The sequence below is a fragment of the Corythoichthys intestinalis genome, chromosome 10 (assembly GCF_030265065.1).
Source record: "Corythoichthys intestinalis isolate RoL2023-P3 chromosome 10, ASM3026506v1, whole genome shotgun sequence".
Lineage (NCBI taxonomy): Eukaryota > Metazoa > Chordata > Actinopteri > Syngnathiformes > Syngnathidae > Corythoichthys > Corythoichthys intestinalis.
Window position 1 is genome coordinate 5809454 of NC_080404.1, and position 22031 is coordinate 5831484.

At 40.1% G+C, this 22031-nt stretch overlaps 1 protein-coding gene and 1 long non-coding RNA gene across 6 annotated transcripts in view; one reads left to right on the top strand and one right to left on the bottom strand.

The window, feature by feature from the left end:
- Positions 1–22031, top strand: part of birc6 (baculoviral IAP repeat containing 6) — a 188121-nt gene that overhangs the window by 120579 nt on the left and 45511 nt on the right. The window lies entirely within an intron of this gene.
- On the bottom strand, positions 2883–14688 carry LOC130922999 (uncharacterized). The gene is made up of 3 exons (XR_009064641.1): positions 14059–14688; positions 13916–13992; positions 2883–11408 (listed from the first exon to the last, which is right to left on the bottom strand). It is a non-coding gene; the product is annotated as an uncharacterized LOC130922999 (long non-coding RNA).

The window sequence follows — 22031 nt, forward strand, 5'->3', positions numbered from 1 at the left end:
ACACACACACACACACACACACACACACACACACACACACACACACACACACACACACACACACACACACACACACACACACACACACAAATGGAGGGGGGCGATGTGCTACTTCGCGGTTTTTCACTTATTGCGGCGGGTTCTGGTCCCTATTAACTGCGAAAAAGCGATGGAATACTGTCCACTGTGGTCATGATGAGTCATCCAAAGTCTTTCCAAACAGCTTTCAAGTCATCTAGTAAAAATTTCTTTTTAAAAAACATATATATTTTTTTAATATCGCAATATAATATCGCAATATATCGTAACCCCCCCAAAAATCGCAGCAATAGTTTTTTCCAATATCGTTCAGGCCTACTTATGTCTGAAAGCAGTTTCCCAGGTCAACTGACACGGAGATCACACAGACACTTACCGGGTCGCGTGCTAATATAATGTCCGGGACTTAGCCGGTACGGCGCATGTGTGAAAGCAACCGTTTAAATCCCGGGTCACAGCGCAAATCTTGATGACGTAAATATCATGGCGGCCAATTATCAACGTGACAAACTGGGAATCGCTAAATTAAACTGGAATCATAGAGAAATTAAATTGCAACTGGATCTTAGAGCTGAGGAAGAGGGAGTTCATCCTACATCTTTGCAAATTTGTTGCTGATGCTGACCAAAAATGACGTAATATCCGGGTTATGAAATTACAGCCCTTTGCCCTCCTTGCACACAGAGTGTCGAGCCCCCAACACGGGACAAGTCTGAAAGTGTGCAAACTGGGTAATATCTCCCCCTGATTGAAAGCCGTGACACGGGTACGGTAAATCCCACGTCACCTTACACAGGAATTTACCAGTGTTCGGCCATTCCTTACTATGCGGCGAAACGTCCTACACAATGCTCAGCGCGCTTGCGCAAGCGGACATCTATTAGAAGCAGTGAGTACTCACTATTTTTGTTTTTATTTAGTTTTTTAGAACCTTTTCACTGCATCAAAGATACTTTTTGCACGTATTACCCTCTCATACTTTTAACTATTGTTATTTTGTGTTAGCTTTTTGTGTTAGCAGTTGACCACATTAGTCACGTAAATGGTAAATGGTGTTATACTTAGCGTATTTAAACCGTCCTTATTTGATATAACTTCATTTAAGTATTTTCTGCAGGGATTTTTTTTAGTACGTTATTCCTGTATGTATCTAAACAAAACAAGTTTAGAGCGCACGGTAGTACTTCAGGTGTCAAATTCGACGTTTCGCCGATGTAGGAGATTTTGGCAGAACACCGGGATGTACAGTTGTGATCAAAAGTTTAAATACACTTGTGAAGAACATAATGTCATGGCTCTCTTGAGTTTCCAGTTATTTCTACAACTCTGATTTTTCTCCGATAGAGTGATTGGAACGGATACTTCTTTGTCAGAAAAAACATTCATGAAGTTTGGTTCTTTTATGACTTTATTGTGGGTTAACAGAAAAAGTGATCAAATCTGCTGGGTCAAAAATATACATACAGCAACACATACATTCAGCATTGATCTGAAAAAGCGAATCATTGACTTGGACAAGTCAGGAAAGTCACTTGGAGCCATTTCAAAGCAGCTGCAGGTCCCAAGAGCAACAGTGCAAACAATTGTTTGTAAGTATAAAGTGCATGGCACTGTTTTGTGACTGCCACGATCAGGAAGAAAACGCAAGCTATCACCTGCTGCTGCGAGAAAATTGGTCAGGAGGGTGCAGATTCAACCAAGAATCATCAAAAAGCAGATCTGCCAAGAATTAGAAGCTGCTGGAACACAGGTGTCAGTGTCCACAGTCAAGCGTGTTTTGCATCTCCATGGACTGAGAGGCTGCCGTGCAAGAAGGAAGCCCTTGCTCCAAAAGCGGCACCTTAAGGCTCGACTGAAGATTGCTGCTGATCACATGGACAAAGATAAAACTTTCTGGAGGAAAGTTCTGTGGTCAGACGAAACAAAAATCGAGCTGTTTGGCCACAATACCCAGCAATATGTTTGGAGGAGAAAAGGTGAGGCCTTTAACCCCAAGTACACCATGCCCACCGTCAAGCACGGTGGTGGTAGTATTATGCTGTGAGGCGGTTTTGCTGCCAATGGAACTGGTGCTTTACAGAGAGTAAATGGGATACTGAAGAAGGAGGATTACCTTCAAATTCTTCAAGATAACCTAACGTCATCAGCCTGAAGATTGGGTCTTGGGCGCAGTTGGGTGTTCCAACAGGACAATGACCCCAAACACACATCAAAAGTGGTAATGGAATGGCCAAATCAGGCTAGAATTAAGGTTTTCGAATGGCCTTCCCAAAGTCCTGACTTAAACCCCATTGAGAACTTGTGGACAATGCTGAAGAAACAAGTCCATGTCAGAAAGCCATAAAAATTTAACTGAACTGCACCAATTCTGTCAAGAGGAGTGGTCAAAGATTCAACCAGAAGCTTGCCAGAAGCTTGTGGATGGCTACCAAAAGCGCCTAATTGAAGTGAAAATGGCCAAGGGACATGTTACCAAATATTAGCGCTGCTGTATGTATGTTTTTGACCCAGCAGATTTGATCACTTTTTTTCTGTTCACCCATAATAAAGTAATAAAAGAACCAAACTTCATGAATGTTTTTTCTGACAAAGAAGTATCTGTTCCAATCACTCTATCAGAGAAAAATCAGAGTTGTAAAAATTCCTGGAAACTCAAGAGAGCCATGACATTATGTTCTTCACAAGTGTATGTAACCTTTTGACCACAACTGTAAGTCTGAAAGTGGCTTATGTGATCTCATTGAAAAATATTATAATGACTATAGAGGGCTAGTGCCAGTTCTTGGTGTCACTGTACTCAGAAAGGCTTCAATTTATATGTGTACACCAAAACGTAAGGAAGGAAGGCAGGGTCACAGTTCTTAAAAAGTCATGTTCATGATGTATCCACGTGAGGATGGAGAGCGTAAATAAACATGAGTGGCTGCATATGCATTTTCCCGACCAAAGAACTGTAATTTCAGATTCCATTTACTAAGTGTTCCCTTGGTCACTCTTATTTATACTGTATACTTATTTACTTAAATCATTGAATAGCCAAAACAACCTACACTGCTGGCCAAAAGTATTGGCACCCCTGCAATTCTCTCAGATAATTCTGAATTTCTCCCAGAAAATTATTGCAATTATTGCTTTAGTAGTTTTATCTTCATTTATTTTGCTTGCAATGAAAAAAACACAAAAGAGATTGAAAAAAAACCATTATCATTTTACACAAAACTCCAAAAATGGGCCGGACAAAAGTATTGGCACCCTCAGCCTAATACTTGGTAGCACAACCGCTTCCGGGATCCATCAATGAGTTTCTTACAATGCTCTGCTGGAAAGTTTCTTACAATGCTCTGCTGGAATTTTAGAACATTCTTCTTTGGCCAACTGCTCCAGGTCTTTGAGATTGGAAGGGTGCCATTTTCAGATCTCTGCACATGTGTTCTACAGCATTCAGGTCTGGACTCATTGCTAGCCACTTTAGAAGTCTCCAGTGCTTTCTCTCAAACGATTTTCTAGTGCTTTTCGAAGTGTGTTTTGGGTCATTGTCCTGCTGGAAGAACCGTGACCTCTGAGGGAGACCCAGCTTTCTCACACCGGGCCCTACATTATGCTGTAAAATTTGTTGGTAGTCTTCAGACTTCATTATGCCATGCACACGGCCAAGCAGTCCAGTGACAGAGGTAGCAAAGCAGCCCCAACACATAGAGACTCTCTGCCATGTTTGACTGTTGGGGACCTTGTTCTTTTCATTGAAGGGCTCTTTTTTCCCCCTGTAAACTCTTATGTTGATGCCTTTTCCCAAAAAGCCCTACTTTTCTCTCATCTGACCAGAAAACTTTTTCCAAAATGTTTTTGGCTTTCTCAGGTACGTTTTGGCAAACTCCAGCCTGGCTTTTTTATGTCACTGGGTCAGAAGTGGGGTCTTCCTGGGTATCCTACCATAGAGTCCCCTTTCATTCAGATGCCGACGGATAGTACAGGTTGACACTGTTGTACCCTCGGACTGCAGGACTGCTTGAACCTGTTTGGATTTTAGTCAAGGTTCTTTATCCGCCATCTTTTGTTTAAATCTTTCCTCAATTTTTCTTTTCTGTTCACATCTAGGGAGGTTAGCCACAGTGCCATGGAGCTTACATTTATTGATGACACTGCGCACGGTATACACAGAAACATTCAGGTCTTTGGAGATGGACTCGTCGCCTTGAGAAGAATTCATCGAATTATCATGAATTCTTAGGGGAAAATCCCGCTTGACATACGACCATTTCGACTTACAAACTTTTGCACAAAATTAATTTGTATGTAGAGGTACCACTGTAGTTGCATTTTGCTTCTTAGTTGTGAAAAGCCACCCCCATACTGACTGACAGGCAGTTTTATTATTTATATTTTAGTAGCTTGTGGTTAGGTTTCACCAACTACTTTAATCACAATAGCTATGCTGACTGTGAGATCCATTATTGAGATCCTTGAATGGCTCGAATTCAAATCACGTTTTTTCTTGTGCATCTGTATGTAGCATTGCTATGATCAGACCATACATTTTGTCTGATGCTCTGCTCAAGATAATCAGAACCTGTAAGTGGACTCTGGCTCCTCATCCTCCTTTCAATGACTCACTTTTCTCTAGTGAAAATTCCTGTGACTGGTTGGATCAGAGCCATTGGTCACTTGCAGTGAAGTGACTCGCACGGACACCTCTTAGATTAAAAAGAAAATGAAAAAAGGACTGACGTTTGCATGTTGAATCTCAAAATAACCCCTTTAAAATGTCAATTCTTTCACTACCTAGGAATATATATTACTAATTTAAATACCTTGGAAATAAATGAGTAATAAAAAACATTTGAATGTGTTTTAGTAGTGGGTCATGTTTGAATTAAAAAGGCAATCAAAGAGTTCTATTGAATACATGATTTTTAGAATGCCCGGGGAGATGGTGGTGTGTGTAGGGGGGAATCGGATTGAAATTTGGTAGGTATATTCTAGGGTATATACAGTGCCTGCCAAAAGTATTGGCACCCCTGCAATTCTATCAGATAATGCTCAACTTCTTCAAGAAAATGATTACAATTACAAATGCTTTGGTAATAATATCTTCATTTATTTTGCTCGGAATGAAAAAACACAAAAGAGAATGGGAAAAAAAAAAAAATCATTTTACACAAAAGTATTGGCACCCTTAGCCTAATGCTTGGTTGCACAACCTTTAGACAAAATAATGCGAACAAGCGCTTTCGGTATCCATCAATGAGTTTCTTACAATGCTGAATGCTCTGCTGGAATTTTAGACCATTGTTCTTTGGCCAACTGCTCCAGGTCTGAGATTTGAAGGGTGCCATTTTCAGATCTCTGCACATGTATTTTATGGGATTCAGCTCTGGACTCATTGCTGGCCACTTCAGAAGTCTCCAGTGCTTTCTCTCAAACCACTTTCTACTGCTTTTGAACTGTGTTTTGGTTCATTGTCCTGGAAGACCCATGACCGCTGAGCTTTCTCACACTGGACCCTACATTATGCTGCAGAATTTGTTGGTAGTCTTCAGACTTCATAATGCCATGCACACGGTCAGGCAGTCCCGTGACAGAGTTAGCAAAGCAATTTTTGGCTTTTTCAGGCAAGTTTTAGCAAACTCCAGCCTGGCTTTTTTTTATGTCTTTGGGTCAGAAGTGGGATCTTCCTGGGTAAAACACCAAGTAGCACTAGTCCCTAATGTGCTCCAATACAGCCTGTATCATACATTTATTTTGAATAGTGCAAAAACTCAAAATCCTATCAGGACTTACAGTTTAGACTAACTTAAAACTTAACTAGAACTTAAAAATGGCTTGACACAAATAGATATTTAATTGAAAAACGTGGGAAAAAATCCTAACTTTTAAGTGATGTGTGTTATCAAGCGTAAAGGCATTTTTAGGTGTGTGTATATATATATATATATATACTTTTTAAAAATAAGATCTAAAGGTTTTTTGAGTGAAAACAGTGAATTAGTCATTTTTTAAAATTCTAGTTACATCTGAGATGCAATTGTTGGCTGTTTTTAACAATATACATCAAAAATAAAGACATTGATTGACTGAAAATGATAAAATGTCTTGTTTTCTCATGTATATCTATAATTGCTCTTCACCTAAAAATATATTTGTTTTATCCGATTACTCGATTAATCGATAGAATTTTCAGTCGATTACTCGATTACTCAAATATTCGATAGCTGCAGCCCTACTGTTAATTACACAAATTAGAGAAACATCACATGATTTTTCAAAGGGTGCCAATACTTTTGTCCGGCCCATTTTTGGAGGTTTGTGTAAAATGGTAATGATTTCTATTTTTTTTTTCATTTTCCATCCATTGCAATCAAAATAAATGAAGATATTACTACCAAAGCATTTGTAATTGCACTCAGTTTCTGGAAGAAATTGAGCATCTGACAGAATTACAGGGGTGCCAATACTTTTGGCCAGCACTGTACAGTCCCTGACAAAGGTTTGTCATTGTCATTCTTACAAAGGTCAATTTTAATGTCAAGAGCCTTCACATTAATGAATGAAACTGTCAAAAAGTGGTGTGACGTTTGGGCTTGGTAAAGCCCGAACATCTCTTTTTGAATGAGCAAAAGTCTTTTCTCAAAAAACAAACAAAAAAAAAAAAAAAAAGTATAATTGATGTTGTACTTTCGTTTGAAAACACAAATATGCTACAATAAGATCAGAACTATGGATGTCCCGATCCGATCACATGATCGGAAATCTGGCTGATCGCACCATTTTTTCAGAGGATCGGAATCGGGTGAAATGGAGTTTATAATTTGCTGCATTTCTTGGTCAGCAGTGCACTGGAGTTTGCTAGTTAAAGTTAACAACGATTGACAGGTTTGTAGCTTTGATCTTGCCAGAGAAGCTTGGTAGCAGATGTCTCAATCATTGTTTAGCTTTTTACACACTAGCGATAGTGTGCTGTGGCAACTCATTGTGTAAGTGAGAGGCACAGGGCAGTTCCCAGCAGGGTCGCCCGGGGCGGCAAATTGCAAAGGGTGCATGCACGTGAGTGATTGTCTACTATTATAATTGGCGCCCTTAGCGTTGCAATGATTACTCCTGCAGCTTCCTTCTGCATGCAGTTATTTTCTGAAACCGCTCGTGTTTTTATTTCCAGTTCTGCATTTCCCGGTTCATGCGTCTGCTCCTTGCACCGTGAAGTAAAAGGCGCTGCACATACTGTACATTCCTCACAAAGCTAATTGAAGGAATAGTTGTGTTAAATTTGTTTTTGTGTCAGTTTTTTAAAATCACTGACACTCATAATTTCGTAGTTGTTAGCTTGTTTTTTTATCGGCTATGACTTTAAGTATTGTATCAAAATAATTCATGTGAGTGTCGTGGTTTGAAGGGAGATGGTGGCAAATGTTCACTATAGTTGGTTTATAGTTAAACTGATTAGAGCTGTCCCGACTAGTCGACGTAGTCGACGTCATCGATGACGTAAATCCGTCAACGAGCACAACATGCCGTCGACGGTAAATGAAGGGTTAAAAAAATATATGCGTGGAAAGTTAGAATGTCGGATGCTCTGTTTGCAAGCAGGGAAAGCGGCACAAAGCCAAAAAAAAGCGCACCAGAGTGTCCAAAACATTGACTTATTTCAAAGAAACAAAGGAGAGTACACTCTTCTGTCCTGTCTCTTCAGTGCAAAGCTTAGCTGCACGTCGGCCGTGAATAAACACCTCAAGCGCCTTCACGCAGTTTGTAAGGTTTTTTTTTTTTTTTCCTTTCATTTTTTGTACACCAGAGGGTGCTGTCGCCTTACTAAATAATAATGTTTCATTGACAATGGGCCTATAAGTGCTATTAGTATTGTTCTTAATGCTAATTGAAAGGTTTATTTCATGTTATGGTTTATTTTATGGTATAGAAAATTATATAAGGTTAAAAGGTCATAAATATATACAGTATATACAGTGATTGCACTCAAGGGAGAGATTGTCAATGATAAGGTAATAAGGTAAAGGCAATTCATATAGGCAATTCATTGATATATAAATAAGGTTTAAAAGGAAAAATGTGAAAAGTTTTTGTTAATTTCTAATTGTGTTGCTTTATTTGTGTGCGCCGTAGCTCTTACGGTGTGTTTACATCAAGGATGGAATAAAAGTTGTAAACCATCAGTTTAAGAGACCATCTTTTCAATTGGGATGCTACACTAGTTAATTCTATCAGCATTTGAACTCATTGTTTATTTGTGATTTATTATTGTTATTTACGTGTTTATTTGTACTTTAATAAATGATTTGAGTGTTCCAATATGTTTTTTTTTTAATTGATAAGCGTCAACAAAAATTTCATTGCTAAATTAGTTTAAAAAATTAAAAAATAAAAAAATAATTATTAGATTAGTCGACTAATCGTAAAAATAATCGGCTGACTAATCGGGAGAAAATTAGTCGTTTGGGACAGCCCTAAAACTGATATGGTTTAATGTTTAATAAGCTAAGCACATTAAGATGTCTGTGAATGTTGACTTTATGTATGTTAATCACCAGATACGATTCTGTATGTGGTTACATGTATGCACACCTGCACGTTAGCGTTAATAAATGCAACATTCTTAACAAATACTGTGTTTTGGTTGTTGGATTGTGCTAGGTATACTTCATCTGCTGTATTTTGTGGGTCAACCGTTTTTTTTTGTTTTGTTTTGTTTTTTGTTTTGTTTTTTGTTTTTTTTGTGATTGTGTTTTATTTAAGCGGAGCAGGGGGCCCAAGGCGTCTTGTCGCCCAGGCCACCCATGTAGGCTAGGAACGCCATCGGCAGTATGAGCGTCTAAGTGTGAGTGAATTGGATTCGACCTGCTCAATAAAGCATTTAAGCCAAGACAAAAATAATTCACAATATGAAGGTGGCATGATGGGACAGTAACGTATTTAAAATAGGGCTGTCAAACGGTTAAAATTTTTAATCGAGTTAATCACAGCTTTAAAATTATTAATCGTAATTAATCGCAATTCAAACCATCTATAAAATATGCCATATTTTTCTGTAAATTATTGTTGGAATGGAAAGATAAGACACAAGACGGATATATACATTCAACATACTGTACATAAGTACTTTATTTGTTTATTATAACAATAAATCAACAAGATGGCATTAACTTTAACATTCTGTTGAAGTGATCCATGGATAGAAAGACTTAAAAGATAAATGTTAGTACAAGTCATAGAAATTTTATATTAAAACCCCTCTTAATGTTTTCGTTTTAATAAAATTTGTACAATTTTCAATCAAAAAATAAACTAGTAGCTCGCCATGGTTGATGTCAATAATTACACAATTCTCATGGTGCTGAACCCATAAAATCAGTCGCACCCAAGCGCCAGCAGAGGGCAACAAAACTCCAAAAAAACACAAGTAACAAGTGCAAATGAGCCATTTTAATGACTCATTTTAATCTGTTTGAGCGGGGCATGTGCGTTAATTGCGTCAAATATTTTCACGTGATTCATTTAAAAAAATAATTATCGCCCGTTAACGCGATACTTTTGACAGCCCTAATTTAAAACTTCGGTTAAAAATAAACACTTTCTGTGTTGTCAAAATCTTAGAGGACTGCATGTGTTCGTCTTGGCAATGACTCAAGTTATTAATGAAGTGGCTTGGAATGGCAAAGAAAACAGTCTTGCAGGACTCCAGACATTAATACATGAATAATGTTCATGTCTGGTGACTGGGCTGGCCAGTCCTAGAGCACCTTAACCTTCGTCGCCTTTAGGAACTTTGATGTGGAGGCTGAAGTATGAGAGGAAGTACCCTCCTGCTTCAGAATTTGCCCTCTTGTGGTTTGGAATGTAATGAGCAGCAATAATTTCCTGATACTTTTAGCTGGGTTTCATTTTCCACCGAGTTATCAATATGAAGGCCCTAGATATTAAAATTAACCTTTTATTGTAAGAATGAAATGATGATAAATTAAGTTATATGCCCTTCTAGGTCACTATGTCCTTAAGTGACAAGACTTTGTCAGGGACTGTACAGTACAACTACGTATTGATCGCCATGTTTTTTTTCCCTGAAAGCTCATTGATTAGATTAGTTGCAGAATTTGAATTTGTACTCCTCTGTGATCCGTGAGCTGAGCACAAGGAAATTCTGGAGGTATATTCTAGGGATGTACACTAGAGATAGAGATTATCAGATATTTGGAAATTTTAAGTGTATCGCTATTGGCGTTTTTGAAAATCTGACTGGCCAATATGAAAAAATCTATTTAAAACTGGGTTATTTCGGATTAGACGCAGCCGTGCCTCTCTCTCTCCTGCACTAGTATTCAGCCCGTCCTCTGATTGGTTAAATGGTAATAGTAAATGGAGTTCCACTTGTATTGCGCATTTCCACCTTTTTAAGGCCCTCAAAGCGCTTCACACTATATCCTCATCTACCTACTGGTGACGCAGCACCAGGAGCAACGTGGGGCTGATTAATTACATGAATTGAATGTGGATATATTGTTGCCTGGAAATTGTGAGTTAGCCAGTTGAAGGCACGGGTGCTCTTCCCGTTGTGCTTTTTGTGGCTGTGGGCTTGTGAGACATTTAGGGAGCGAGCCGGGCAATCGTAAATCACTTTAAACTGGTTTATTTTCTGATGCTTTTTTAAACCAAATATCTTGGTGAATATTTTAATGGCTTTTAAATCAATGCAATTTTGATTGGGAAACATTTCTGTTATTTTAGGTCATAGTCTTTATTGTAAAAAGCTTTCCTGACTTGCCTGAGGTTACAATTAATCTACCGAGAAATCCCCCGACATTGTCATCGTAATTGGCTTGTATTTTGTCTTTGTAAATGATATATTTCAAGTAAATGACAAAATATGACGTGGATATGTCATGATATCATCAGTGGGGGAAAATGCGGTGAAGGGCCAGTTTTTAGTTTTGCTGGTTAGTCCTGGTTGAGCTCTTCCAAGTGTCCATCATGGTTCCACTCATGCCTACTTGATGTTGCATGATGTTTTGCCCGACCCTTTGCTATCTTTCGAACTCGTGACATGTTGACGTGTTTCCCATGTCTTCAGAAAGTCCCTCCAACCTCTTACTCATGATAAGGTTCATGTCAAACTTTTTCCACAAGTTTTTTGATTGGACTTAATGCTCCTCGCCTCCTGTGAATTGTTATGACACTAGCTATATCGTAGTGTAGATGTACACAAAAACGATTACAAATAGGTTGAGGAATGTGCCAACAATGCCTAACATTGCCAAAATGGATTCCTCTTGCTCCTCCTTCAGTTCCAGTGCTCGCACATCATCAAGGGTGATAACTGTCGTGCCCATGATCCTATGACTTGCCTAGCCCTTTAAGGTGACTTGTATCTGGAATCAAACAAAAGAAGGGAATAACCTGTCAGTTAGGATATACATTGGAATGACATTTATAGTGCAGCCCTAGCAAACCTGGCGCATCAAACGGATATCAATTGTGAATTAGAACACGCAGTGAGGGTGGGGATACCTATTTTTATGCCCTGCCACAGCCGCTAGGTAAAACTATAATTGCAGGGTTGTCAGCAATTGCTAAGCATCAACCTTGATTTATCTAGGATGGAATTGTTAAATTACCAGTGATGATGTTTGATGGCCGTCCTGCTGTCAAAAAAAGCATGATAAAATGCAGCCATTAGAGCCCCTCTCATCCGCCCACTGATTTTTCATGAGCTGTAAATGATTAAATTTCTCAACTGCTCTGTGTAGCTATCGAGCATCATTCACATCTTCTTCGTGTAAGAAACCACATTAACCTTTTTGGCACCCACTGACCACGATAAACGTCCAATCTTTAGTGCTGCAGCGATTAATTGATTGGGAAAAGCTTTGAATCAATTTTTGCTGCTTCGAGTATTCGTTTAATTAGAATGGCGTAATGATTTGTTTTGTACGTGTTTGCATTTAGTTTTATTCATTTGGGTGGATACACTGTCCTCTAGTGGCAACAGTGAATATAACACTCATTTAACATGATTGATTGCTCCCTGTTAAGACCAACATAAGGTGTTTGTTTGAGATAATTTTTTTCCCATGCGTTACTAAATTAGTTTATAGATATATTTATTTGATGGAATATGTGTTTATATGATTTGTTAAGAGCATTGTTAAAAAAAAAAAAAAAAAAAAAAAAAAGAGCATTTCATAGCATTTAAGCTAGCGGACTTTTGCTATGCAAGTTAGCCAATTCTCTTAGATCCTCTTTTTTTTTAATACCGTTTGAGACTGAACTCTTATTTATTGTATTTTAATTTATTTTTAAATAAATGTGGGAATCTGCATAGCTTGAAAAAACACTCGGGAATTTTATTTTGTATTCGCATTTGATATTCATTTTAATGTGTAATCTTAGCAAACGTATGTTTTACATCTCTTGAAATTTATTCTGCAACACATGAAATATTCCTCGTTCAAGTTATCAAGTAATCAAATTAACTAGTTGATGGATTAATCAACGACTAAAATAATCTATAGCTGCAGCGCTAGTCCAATCCCATTTGACTGTGAAGACAATGGCGACCCAGCCTGGAAGGGCTCTGGTTGTTTTATGCTAACTCATAGACTTCATAATGGTATTCATGGGTCAGTTTGGTCATGCACTGCGCCACGCATTCAAGTAGGGGGTTGCCCACATCAAGAGGAGCTATTCACAAACACGCACGCAGGGGGCTAATGCCGGATTTCTGTTGAAAAAGTACAAAAGCTATACCGCATACAAACCGGAAAGATTGTCTCAGGAGTGATTTGTTCGAGGATTCAAGGTAATTATTATGTTTTTCGTGCCATGCATGCATTTTGAAACGTTGTGAAAAAATTGATGTGTGAAGTTAACCGCTAAGGTATTAGCATCATAGTTCGCAATATTTACGTAAAATAAATGCTAAATTCACCTTTTTTTTTTTTTTTGCTTTTAACCAACAATCGACACTGTTTTATGTCCGTATCTTTAAAGAATTGAGGGGCTTAAACATTTATTCACAAGAATTTTCACCGGAAAAGCGCTGTTTACATCAGGCGGCCGCTAGCTACATTCACTAACAGACTAGCATTGTACTGCGACATGTTTACGTAAAATAAATGCTAAGTGCACGTTTTGTTTTTTTTTGTTTGTTTTTTAACCAAGAACCGAGACTGTTTTACGTCTATATTTATAAAGAATTCAGGGAATTAAGCCTATATTCACAAGAATTTTGAATGAAAAAAGCTCTTTGCCTGTAATTCCACTCGGTCAGCTTTGGCGGCCTCGCCAACAATACAGGCCCCCTATTATCGGCCCCGCAACCCGTGTCTCGTCAATACGGTATGAAGTCTATGGCTAACCTATGAGAATGGCGACACAGCCATGAAGGTCTCTGGTTGTTTTATGCTAACCTAAGCTGAAAAGTAGTTTTTTGTTTAGCTAAGCGTAGCATAAGTGTGTGATCGTGTTTCAGTGTCAGTGGCATTGATGCCGCTACACATCCAATCCATTTTGAAATAGATTGGACGTCTCGCGTCGTCAATGGCAGCCATTGATTTAATTTAAGGGAAGCATTACAGCCGTTAAAACTGTTGGATGGTTGTTGACCTATTTCCCTAATTTCAATATTGTAAATGGTAATCAGCCAACGTTGCTGTATGGTCAATGTAAAAACAATTTCTTTTAAAAGCAATATGCTTCATCTATCGCCATCCATGAGTAAATTAGAGAGCTGCAGATTGCAAAGAAAAAGAAACTTGCCATTTCTAATCAGGGTGTGTTTGTGGGGAAAATAATTGACGGAAACATTTGCAGTCGCTAATCATGATAAGAAGACGTCGGAATTTACACCAAGAATTTGGGGGAAAAATGTTCTTACCCTAAGGGTGGTTCTGGTGCAATGCATTGTCTTCCACCATGCTTTTTGGATTAGAGTGCATTCTACAGTTTGGAGACCTGCAGGTGTAGGAGGAGAGTCTCAGCAGCTTTACTCAACCATACTGTACTCACAGGCAAACCCACCTTTGTCTCACATCCAGTTTTATCACACCAGTGTCCCCTGAAATTTGAATACAGCCAGACCCTTCCTAGTCTTCAGTCACAATAGGCTTTATTTAGGCGATGAAGACAAGCCCTCCGCTCTCTCCGCACCTTTGTTTCCATCCCCTCCATCGGGGTTTCTATCACTGGTTTGTGTGAACTCTTCTCCCCAACTCTCCTAACACCCTCCTCATAGTGTTTTCTGTATCTTACATCTTTCTCGCTTCGTATTCCTCTGGGAAACGGCACAATTAGCGCTTTTCAATAAAGTCTCTCGCTCACGCCGGACTCATCCGACCTGGAGCGACGTATCATTGTCTGGCTGTTGTGTAGGTGTGTCAGCTGTTGTCTCTGTGCCACCAAGCCTCCAGTCTTCCAGCTAAAAACGCACAGGTTTCTGAAGTAGCCAGCTCTGATTGGAAATATTCCAGAGAAGGATAAAAAGCTCAAACATTCCGCAGATCGATCACGACACGACAGGGGCGGCCACCGAGCCAGACGATGGAGCCTCACGTACTACGGTGGGTCCTCAACGCCGGTTAGACACCGAGGCAGGGCTGTGCATTGCATAACCGAGCGGAACGATGGCAAAAGAGGGAGGATGGATCTTAATGGCTGTGGCAATGAAGGAGCATAAGAATGAGAAGAAGGAAAGAGGAGGGTGGGGGTAACAACATTGCTCACGCTTACCATTTTCTCCTCCCCTCTCCCTGTTGTGGGGGCGAGTTGTGCACACGGGAGCAGAGCTTCCATCAAAACAACCTAAATGGAGAAGGGGGGGGAAAGGGAGGTAAAATCATCTCTGCTCTTGGATTGAAATGCAGCCCATCATCAGCTTCTGTTTGCTGGACGGCTAAACAGAATAGAGATTGAGGTGGGGGCAACGTGGAGCAGTGGGGAAATAAAAAATTGGTCAAAGCTGGGCGGAGGACAAAGCAGGAGGCAGTGAAAAATGTTAATAGGAGGGGGGGATGATTCTTTGACGGCCACCAGTCATCCATGGTTGCTGTAAAACATTTTAATTACTTTGTAATCATGCATTTTATTTCCCTATTATGTCTGTGTGCTAAATCTACAATCGTCCCCCTGCCTAATTACATATCATTACATAGTGCATCGGCATTAAGACATTGGTCAATGGGACTCCCAACAAAGCATGGGTCTAAACTCGATTGCTCTAGGGACTGCTGGAAGAGTCTGGACTGCATAAAGGTATTTTCCCCAAAAGTTTTGCCTTTTCAATTTGGCTAATTTGTTGGCTGAAACACCACCAAAAGCTATCATTATCATCATTTAGCTATGAGAGTTATATTTAACCCTCTTATGCATGAATTATGAACTCTATGGTCAATATTTTTTTGTTTTTATTCTTCTCAGGACATGAAAACAATGTTCCATTTCTTACTTTTTATCATTAAGTCAGACACGTCCAATCCAGTGGACTCCGTGCACCTGCACACTCAACATAAAACAATGTAAATTTGCTATCTAAAATGAATTGCATTCTATTGTCAATATAGAAACACTTTTATGATTTGATAAATTTCAACACTTTCAACACTAAAGGTACAATGCAAAGGCCGGAATAAGAAAACCAATGAAGCTGTGACTCCTACACCAATGTCTCTGTTGTTGTCCACTCATCATCGGTCATCCATACTGAAACAAGTGTTGCACCGATACCATTTTTTGGCCCCGATACCAATACCTGGCTGTGCAATATCGGCCGATAGCACTTTGTTTAAAATTTATATATACAAAGTGAATCGAGTAGAACTTTTTATTACATACCTGGTATGGGTGACAATAGTTAAATAAACCTTTGGCCCTCAAAGGCCAAAATACAGTGATACCTCAGCTCACGAACATAATTGGTTCCCAGAAAGTGTGCGTGAGGCGAAAAGTTCGTCTTCCGAACATTTATTTCCCATAAGAAACCATTAAAATGAGAATAATCCGTTCCCAGGTCCCCATAAAACATAATTTTCTACTAAATAAGCCTTAAAACTACACAAAAATATACCTTATTTTATGTATAATAAGTGTGCTATTGTATTATAATTAAAGAAATAAACTGTACTGTATAATAAAGTTGTTTTATTTACCTTTGCGATGGTATGGGAGTGGGAGGAGTGGGAGGAGGAGGGAGGGAGTTACTGTTTGGAAGGAGAGTGTTACCGGCAAAGTGCGCAGTTAGCGTAGACTCCACTGCTGTGCCCCCCACATGCTTTTGGTTGTTAATAAAAGTGCCCACAAAAAGCCATCTGACGCCTCTGGGTGTTTGTATGCACGCCGCCTCCTTTCTGGAGAGGAAATCGGGCGAACCGAAGACAACCGACGACAACGAGCCAACGTGACTCGCCGGTCCACTTCTCACGACGGTGGGAAGCTGAAAGCACCGCCAATTACCAGTCGAGGGCGAATTGGTAACACGAGTCACCTTCCATAAGGACTGTATGTAACTCTTTTTCGGTCCCATAATAGCAAAAGTACACTCAATATGGTCCAAAATGTCTATCAAACACAAACCACGTCCGCACTCAACGAAAGGGAGGGAACGAACTGGGACGCCGTGAGCGTGCGTCAGCTTCTCGTGGCGCTGTCCGACCGCGTGGCTTGGTTCGTCCGCCGAAAACTTTGTTCGCCAGCAGAGACTATATGCTCGCGAATTTAATGTTCTTGAGGCGAAAAGTTCGTGAGCTTAAGCGTTCGTGAGCCGAGGTATCACTGTAGTGCTAAATTCGTGAAATTAAAACATGTATAATACTAGCCCAACAGTAACAAAGTAAAAATACAATGAATGAATAATAAATAAACTTTTTTAAACCCTGAGTTTTGGCTCTCAAAGGCCAAACAGTGCAGCTTTCATGAAAATATAAGTAATAATAACTGACCACAGCATCCGGTCTCTCTATTGGCCTCCCTCTCTGTGCACCAGCAGCAACACACACTTAGCCACTTGCCTTGGCTTGGCTTGGCTTACTTTGCTTACTTCTACAGCCCTTTTGAAACAGTTCTCAAATTACTACGACATTTTATTCAGTAAAAGACAATAAAAGTAAAGTAGACGAACTGAACTGACCAGAGATTGTTGCTCCAGTCCAGCCCCCTTCCTCTGGATAGCAGTACTGCTGTTGCATCCTCAAACTCTTTGTGTTGGTCCCTTGTTTCATCTTCAAATGTTTTATCAGGTTCGAAGTTTTGAAACTGGCCGATTTAACTCCACCTCTCCAAACTTTCAGGCCACAACTCTTGCATGCATACATTGTACGCAACGGAAGCTGAAATATTTCCAGACCGCCGATATTTTCATCTTTGTTTTTCCTCCATCTGAAAAATTTGCCCCAGCGTTGGTTAAGAGCAGCTATTGGCACGCTGTCATTGGTCTGGAGCAGGCCAATCGCGATAGCTGCTTGGCCTGCAAAGTGATCACGTGTCATCACACAACAGAGAGTGTAGTGAGCGTCAGGAGAAAAAAAAGCTGACGTCAAGTGTTAGAATACTGGATGGATGGTATCTGCGCCCTCTTTGTTGGTACTTGCCGATACCGATACCGCAATTTCGGGCTGGATCGGCCTCGCCTGCCCATACTGACATCGTATCGGCGCATCTTTAACTAAAAGTCATAAAAATAGTGACACAATTATGTAATGTGTTCAAAAGTATACTGGGGGATGCATGATGTCCATTTAATTGGACACTTGGTAATCATAAATTTCTGTATATTATGCACAAATATTTCATATTCCAAAAAGATATTACCTTTCCCTAGATGTTACTGTATGTCATTTTTTTACGCCTATAGCTCTTCGGGCGTCGAAGTATTGACAGGATATGCCAGTTGTATTAGACGCATATAGAGTCACAGGAGTGCCAAAATTAATAGGAAATACAAAGACAACCAATAAAAGATATTCTTAAAAAAAGTTAAGATAATATTTGCAAATATGGTTATATAACAGCAACCAGTAAAAAGGAACGTCTACAAATGCAGACATATAAAGACAATAAATAAAAGAGAATAAACACAATAAATAAAAGAGAATATTTACAAACGCAGTTAAATATTTGCTTATTCCGTTTTGTTATTGCATGTACTTGATGGCTGGTGCTCTCTCGGAAAAACAAAAGCCCCGTCCATATCAATGCCCTTGGGTGGAGCATTTGTTTTTCTTATCGTGTGACAGTCACTTGGGAAAAGCAAAAAGGCCCGCCCCTAATGCGTTCAGCCTGACTAGTTGATACCTGATTGCACAATTACCCACGTTGGCTCAGCGCTCAGCGCAGGACGCCGTGAGCAGAAGCGGCGTCACAGGCAGGAAGTAGACGCACATTTATCGGAAATAAAGGAGGGAAATTTAAACATTGCAGGCGTTGACGGATTGAGAAAAGGCGTTCAATGAGAATTATTAGCAATTGCTCAGTATTCGGAGGAAAATAAGCCAACGAGTTATCTTTCCAATGTTGGTGCTGAAAAATGTACCTCCTGTGTGAACTTCATCCCGTGACGGGAGCGCTCGTACGTCACTTGTACAGGCTGTTGAAAACTGCCAACAATTGCATCTCAGATGTGACTAGAAAAAAAAAATCAACAAATTCACTGCTTCACTCAAAAAAGCTTAGGGTGAATCCCATTTCACCCCTTGGCCCTACCCCTTACCCCTTCCCCTCCGTTTTGCGCGTTCACGTGTAGGGGTAGGGCTGTCCCAATTCACGCTAATGTGCAGGGGTAGGGGTAAGGGGGAGGGCTTTCCACCCCTCCAAACGGAGGGCCATGACTACCCTCACTCCAAACGGAGGGTTACGCGAAATTTCCCAGGGTGCAAAGCGATTACCCCGAGAATCATTTCCAAAATGGCGGAGCCAAGGAAAGAAGTACACAAATGTAAGTAGCTCTGTTTATCCCTAATTTAACTATTTTAACAGTTTTAAGTTGTGATAACTGATGTAGGCGTGTCTGTTTGGTTCTGTCGCTTTTTGATGACGTCATAACTGGCGGAATGGACTTATGACGTACGTGAGTGTGAAGGGGTGTCCCAATTCGTAGGGCTAACGTTTCAAGCCCCTACCCCTTATTGCTCCGTTTGAAGGGCCAAGTGGTAGGGGGAAGGGGTAAGGGGGAGGGCCAAGGGATGAAATGGGATTCACCCTTTATCTTGGGGGGGAAAAAAATTTGTATTTCCTGCCTAAAAATGTCATTACGCTTGTCATCACAACACACATCACTTACGAACACACGTGTTTTTCCCCACTTGTTTCAATTGAATTGCCATTTGTGTCAAGCTATTTTTAAGTCTTACAGTGAATACATGAAACAGTGTTTGCCTTAGTGTCCAGCTTGAAATGCTGCCACACTTCTGACACTTTCTGCTTTTTCTCGGTGCCTTTCTCTTGCCTTTCGTTGGCTTTTTCATCGTTACCTCTATATTCATGCATGGTTGAAATCAAATACAGTGAGGAGCAGAAGTATTTGCACCCCTTGTGATTTTGCAAGTTCACTCACATGGAAAATAGGTAGAGGTCTGAAATTCCAATCATAATTACAATTTACACTGATAGAGACAAAAAACAAAAAATCCGGAACTCTATTGTATGATTTTTCAATACTTTATTTGTAATTTATTGGGGTTTCATAAGTATAATCAGTGATAATATTTAGTGCAGAAGCCGTTCTTTGCAATTACAAAGGTCAGACGCTTTCTATAGACCCTACCCACCGACGTCACAAAATCACGTGCTCGCTGTATGGTTCCGCCCCCTTGTCCGTCATTTTGTGTCTGTATTATCAATGGTCTCAATTGATCGAGCAATTATAATGCATTTCATGGAAGACCCGGTGCTTTCGGATGCCGTAAACTCACTTGATGCGTTGCATAAAAGGCGTTATGTGGAAAAGCTTCAGTTTATTCATTCGCCAGATCCAGATTTGATGCCTAAATCGATGTTTTTCGACCCGCTGTCTCCGCCGTATTTGCCTGACATCTGCTAGCTACCCTGATATGTACAACTATCTTGTCCACACAAAATCAGCCTATTCTCACGAAAGTTTGAAAAACTTTAAGAGCTTGGAGGCTTATAAATACTTCGTTGCTGGTTGGGTGAAACAGGTCCTCGTCCACGAAAATTCGGCAGGAATCTATCTTGTGCTTGGAAAGGTGAGTTACGAAATTTTCAATTCAAAATCTTTTGTTATTGCTAACATCCACTGTCAAGTCTATAATTTCATGTTGTTTGTCAATGGAGTTAGGGCTTTTAATGTTTGTATGGTTTAGCGATAGCACTCTCACTACATACATACGTGTATGTTGTCGGCGATTAGCCTAGCAATGATCTTAATTGTGGTTGTCAGCCCAAAACTCTCTAAATATATATTAAATGCATCTTACCAGATATAAAATGACTACTACATAATCTGTGGTAATCGTTTGAGCCCAGTTTTCTCGTCGAATTGCAGCAGCCCATCTCGCTCTCTTCTCTCCGGGTCTCTCGGAATCCGGTAGAACTTCAAGTCTCTCCGTCTTCTCCGTCTATCTTCTCTGTTATTGCAACCGACCGCCACACACGCCTTCACCATTTTGATTATTAATGTTAACGAGCAGAAAAACACGTCGTAAATAGGAGGAATGTACGTAGCCGTAACAGGTAAACATGATGTGTTGACGGACAAATGGGCGGCACCAGTCAGGAGGAAGGAGTTGTGACGTCACGTGGGTAGGGTCTATAACGGGGATTTGGGGTAATTTCTCCACACAAATCTTCTCTACATTAGTCAGGTGTTGGGGCTGTCGTTGAAAAACACCAAGTTACAGCTCCATCAAAATATTTTCTCTTGGATTGAGGTCTAGACACTGGCTAAGCCACTCCAGAACCTTGATATGCATTTTAGGCAGCCAGTCCTTGGTCAGTGTGCTTTGGATCATTGTCATGTTGGAAGATCCAACCACAACTCATCTTCAAGTATCTGACTTAGAGAAGGAGGTTGCGGCTCAAAATCTGACGATACATTTCACCATTCATCCTCTGCTTCATACAGTACGATTGTTCTGTCCCCTTTGCCGAAAAGCAGCACCAAAGCATGAGGTTTCCACCCCCATACATCAAAATGGGCATGGTGTTCTTGAGATTTTATTCATCTTTCTTTTTCCTCCACACACAACATGTAAAGTTTGCACCAAAAAGTCTACTCTGGTCTCTTCTGACCTCATGACTTTCTCCCATGACCCCTCTGCATCATTTAGATGGTCCCTGGCAAACTTCAGACGGGCCTTCACATGTTCTGGCTGTACCAGGGGGACCTTTGGCGCAATGATGATCATGATTGTAAACCATTGCACCGTGGTATTCTACTGAAAGTAGCCTTTGAAACTGTGCATCAAGCTCTCTTCAGGTCATTGACCACTCATGCAGTGTAGTTCTAGGCTAAGCTGTCACTTTTCTCATCATGAATGATGCCCCACGAGGAGACTTTACATGGAGCCCCATTCCAAGGTAGATTATTAGTCATGTTTCGCATGTTTCACATGTTTCTTCTAACAATTGCTGCAACTGCTGATTTATTCTCACCAAGCTGCTTTCCAATTGTCCCATAGCCTTTTCCAGACTTGTGGAGCTCAACAATTTTTTTTCTCTGGTCTCTTTCGAATGTTCTCAGGTCTTGCCCATGGTAGCAGTTGGATTATGACTGACTGTGGGGTGCCAGGTGACAAATAAAGAGCTCAAACGGGTAGTGGGTGAGTGGTTACTCATGGGGTAAAGGTAGACTGACAACTCTTTGAGTGTCATCATTCTCAGGGGTTCAAATACTTATGAACCCCAGTAAATTACAAATAAATTATTGAAAAATCATACAATGTGAGTTCCGTTTCTATTTTTTTAAAATTATGTCTAATATGAATTTTGGACATTTACCAATTTTCTAAATGGGTGAACTTGCAAAATCACAACGGGTTCAAATG